The sequence below is a fragment of the Octodon degus genome, unplaced genomic scaffold (genome assembly GCF_000260255.1).
Source record: "Octodon degus isolate 3935 unplaced genomic scaffold, OctDeg1.0 scaffold00028, whole genome shotgun sequence".
NCBI classification, from domain to species: domain Eukaryota; kingdom Metazoa; phylum Chordata; class Mammalia; order Rodentia; family Octodontidae; genus Octodon; species Octodon degus.
The window spans coordinates 1,428,761-1,433,476 of record NW_004524604.1 but is presented as its reverse complement, the minus strand read 5'-3'; the positions used below and the strand labels follow the sequence as shown (position 1 = coordinate 1,433,476).

The window sequence follows — 4,716 nt, the reverse complement described above, 5'->3', positions numbered from 1 at the left end:
AGAGAGAGAGAGAGAGAGAGAGAGAGAGAGAGAGAACTGGAGAGAGAGAGAGAACTGGAGAGAGAGAGAGAACTGATTTGAACTTGGAAAATATAGATGACCAGAGCTAGCTGATTTGTACTCAGAGAAAAGAGGATTTAGAAGAGAATAGGTCATTTGGTCATTTTTAAAGGAACTATTTATCGGCTGGGTCCTGCACTTTTTGTCTCACTGCAGAAGAGAGGCACTGTGTGGATTCCATGTGTGCATCCTCAAATTTACATGCTGCAGTATGGCCAGAGTGATGGCATTAGGAGGTGGCCTTGGGCAGTGATGGGGCAGAGCCTTCCTGGTAGGATCAGCATCCTTGAGAGGAGCCAAGGGGACCCCTTGACCTCTGCCACATGAAGCTGGACAGAGGAGAGCCACAGACAAGGTGCCAAGGCCTGTCTTGGACTTCCCCAGCCTTCAGTACTAGGAGGAGTATATTTCTACTCTTTATAGACCACCCAGCCCAGGATATTTCAGTATTTTAGCCTGGAAACATGGAAATGATGCTCAGGGGAAGGCCCCTTCCAGCTCATGGAGACCAATGAATGGCTTGCAGGTGGAGGAGTTCACAGTGACTATGGGGTTCTGTCTCAAGGTCCTGTAGGAAAAAGCCACCTGCTGACTGAGAGTGGTGAACAGTGGCTGGAGCTGGCCTCTGTCCAGGATGCCTGAGGCCATGTTTCTGTGGCTCCTCCTGCTGCAGACTGGTCCTGCACACTGTGGAAATGCAGGGCCTGAGTCATCTGAGGTTCAAAACTCTTGCATGATCAAGAAGTCTTAGCAGGACAAGCTGAGGACACAGTTAAATCCCAAAGAACAGAGATGTATTCCTTTGAAATCAAGAGACTTCTGAGTGATTGCCCCAGGGTTGGAAAGTTCTGAACTATTAATGAGTGTGCCCTTCAGGGGAAAAGCAATTTTGGATGATCCCACGCTCCAAAAGGTCAGGCCAGCTTGTGCCAGGGCCAATCAGGGAGACACTGCTTCTTCCCTTTTGCTTCTTCCCTCTCACCCACACATTGGTCCACAGCACAGTGGCATCAAAAACAGCTGCTGGTGTGGAGGGAGAATGTGGGAGAGGAGGGGAGCTGCCACCACAGACCCTTTCTCTAGCTCCTGACACTGAACTGACAGAGGGAGGGGAGGAATCTCTGTGTTACACAAAGCCCCAGAGGCTTGATTTTGAATTGAGTCTTTGCAATTTTAGAGAATCAGTAATTTTAACATATTTAAGGAATTGAGAAAAGAAATGGTATTCCAAGAACAAGAAAAATAAAACAAATTAAAACCAAAATACCTGGCAGGGGAAATAATGTGATCACAAACGTGGTTTTCCCATTTCCGCTGGATGTACTGACCATGTGTGGGAAACTTGACTGCATAATTTATGGGGGGGACTGTGTTTGCACTTTCCCCTAAAATAAAGGTAGAACCAAAGACAGTAAGAGCTAATGGGGTGGCTTTGTGATTGCACTGGTGTGCCCTAGGCCAGGGTGTCAGTTCTGAATGGCTAATTCCTTCTGGCAGCTAAGCTGCAGCCACAGTGGGGATGTGAAGAGCTCTTCCCTGTGAGTGTGATCCCTCCACTAGATTTCTGCTGCTGGAAATCTGAAAGCGCTCAGGGTTCAGGTTTTGGGAAGCTTGACATCTTAGGGGTCTTTGTTAGAACAAAGACTGCAGAACTTCAAGTATAGCATGGCAGGACTCTGTCCAAAGGCTTAGAATGAGGCCTTTAGGCAAGTGGTGCCAGATCGGTGGCATCTTCAGTCTCTTGTTGCTCTCATCAAAAGCCAAACTCTGCTCCATCCCATCCCCCATGCACAAGTCCTGCTGCTCTGCTTTCTAAGTAGCTTACAACTCCTTTGCACCATGGTACCCCAGAGGGAACCACCACTTCTTCTCTTGGTCTCTGTGCTGGCCTTGATCTTGTCTCCTGAGTCTACCTTTGCCTTCTGGAACCTTTGATAATAGGAGCAATCTTGTAAAAATCCACTTTGAATCCTCACATCTTTTCTTCCCTCAGGTGGGATTCTGTTCAACTTTGAAGGAAGATCAAGTCCTTTGTAGGTTTCCTGCAGCCTCACTTGACTGTAACTGGCTAATTTTTGACCACATCTTCTGACACTCTCCCTGTTGCTCACTATAGGCCTGCCATGCTGGTTTTCTTCCTGACCCAGAAATATGCCAAGCCCTGGGGCCATTGTGTTTGCTGTTCCTTCAGCCTGGAATGTTCTTTCTGAGACCATCCCATAATTTGCGTTTCAGGTATACCTCCCAAAGCACCTTACCTAAAATAACAGTTCAAACACTTGTGAACACTCGCACACACATACACAGTCACACACACATAGATGCACACAGGCACACATAGATATACAAGCAAGTATACACACATGCATACATGCACATATGTATGCACACATAAACACAGTGTACACACACCAACACATGCAATATAGCACATGCACACACATACATCCATGCATGCAAGTGCACATGCACACAAACATATGCACAATACAACATAACTTCAATCTCTGTTCTCCCAATGTTACTTTAATTGCTTCATGACACTTAACAGGGTCTCAGGTTGTATTAATTATTTCATCTTCAGCAAACATCTTTTTTCTCTCCCATTTTCTATTGATATATGATTGTAATACATAATACATGCTATCTCCACAGGGAAGTGGTACATATACTTAATGCCTCTTGAGCTTGTTCACTTCCCCTTCCCTTCCCCTACTTCCTCACTCCCCCATTTCCAGACCTTGTAAGAGGCAAGGACATTGTTTCAATTAATACATTATCCACAATTGACTAGAGTGATATTTCATATCAGAGGATATTCAAACACATGCATGAAATAAGCTCTTCAGTGTATGCTAACTTGGAGCCTGCATGGGTGCAAAAGGCTTCCTGTCAGCAGACTGCTCACATAATGAAACCTGTTATCATTCTCCAAGGTGGTGACTGAGTGAGAGTGTCCTGAGGATTGCTGTGCAGAATGTGTGGAACTTGGGTTCTCCATCAACAGGGACTCAGAAATGAGTGATCCTAGCCTCCCTCCTCAATGAGTTTACAGTCACAAGACAGAAATTCCTTGGCATGCAATTCAGGTCCTCCTGGGCCACCTGAGCCTGCAGTGGACTTTGCCAGGGAATGTAGGATTTCTCAGTGGCATGGTGTGACTCAATGGTCATGCAGGCCAGAGAGGCCTCTATGGGGGGAGAGTGGGGGACAGAGAGAGAGAGAGAGAGAGAGAGAGAGAGAGAGAGAGAGAGACAAAGAGACAGAAAGACAGGGAGACAGAGACAGAGACATTGTAAGACAGACAGAGACAGACAAATGGATACAGACAGAAAGGGAAATTGAGATACAGAAATAGACAGAGACAGACAGACAGAAAGGAAAAATCAGATAGACAAGGAGACAGAGACTGAGAGAGAAAGAGAGAAGGGGGAGAAGGGAAAGAAGGAAGAGGGGAGGAAAGAATAGGAGGAGGATGGAGAGAAGGAGAGAGGGAGAGAAAAAGAAAGAAAGATAAGGAGAGGAGAAGAGAGGGAGAGAGGGGAGAAGGAAGAGGTGCTACCAGGAATGCTTTTACGTAATGAATCAGTCTAAGAAGCCCCCACTCAACATCCTGTGAACAAGAGACTCAGGACAGTGAATGGTGAGCACCTGTCTGAGTCTGATGGTCTGAGAGTCAAGGGAGTTGGTAGTTGTGTTAGGAAGGTTTCCAATACTGTGACAAAACAGCTTAGTCAGCAAACTTAAAAGAAAGACAGACTTCTCTTGTCTCACATTTTCAGAGGTCTCAGGCCATGATTATCTGGCACTGCTGTCTTGGGGCCTGTACCAAGACAGACATCACAGTGTGGGGCATGTGGTAGAGCAAAGTGCTCACCTCCTGGTGGGCAGGAAGCAAGAAGAGGGACAAAAACAAACCTGGGTCTCCCTTCAAAGTCACCCCATCAATGACCTATGTTCCTTCCACCAGCTCCCCCTCCTAAGTGGTCCTGCATCTCTCAAGAGTGCCCGTTTTGGTGACCAAGTCTTTAGAATGTGACCCTCTGGGGGACATTTAATATTCAGATCATAGCAATGGTGTGGTTTCTAGCCCAATGATCAGCTCAGAAGTTGTGCAGAAAAGCAGATTTTCCCTTCTCTGTCTTTTGTTTTAGTCAGGCCTCCAGCAGGTTAGACTTAGCCGATGCCCACCAGATTGGGAAGGGCCCTTTGCTGCACTTAGTTCATCAGTCCAAACATGACCATTGCCCAGAACCCCCTCCCTGACACATCAAAGTAAGACTGAGCCAAACAGCTGGGCACCTTGGGGCACTGCAAACTGAAACATAAAATGAACTAGCACACTGTTATGTTGGGGATTCCCTGAGAAGAACTTTGAAGAAGGTTTGAGAGAGGACACAGTTGCCCAGAGACAGAGAGAGGGGATGCCCTCCACCCTGCAACTCTTCCCAGGAGTCCTTGCTTCTGTGGTTGAGCAGCTCCTCCCAAGTGTTGTCTTTTCTGGTCCTCATGGTAGAAAATATGCCCATCCTGCACTTGTAGCCCTCTACTTGGTTTACACCTTTCTTTCTTTCTTTTTTTCTTTTTTTCTTTCTTTCTTTCTTTCTTTCTTTCTTTCTTTCTTTCTTTCTTTCTTTCTTTCTTTCTTTCTTTCTT

At 46.2% G+C, this 4,716-nt stretch overlaps 1 pseudogene; it reads left to right on the top strand.

The window, feature by feature from the left end:
- The first annotated feature begins 1,319 nt into the window (after nucleotides 1–1,319).
- On the top strand, nucleotides 1,320–1,448 carry LOC111816217 (annotated as a pseudogene).
- Nucleotides 1,449–4,716: the final 3,268 nt, after the last annotated feature.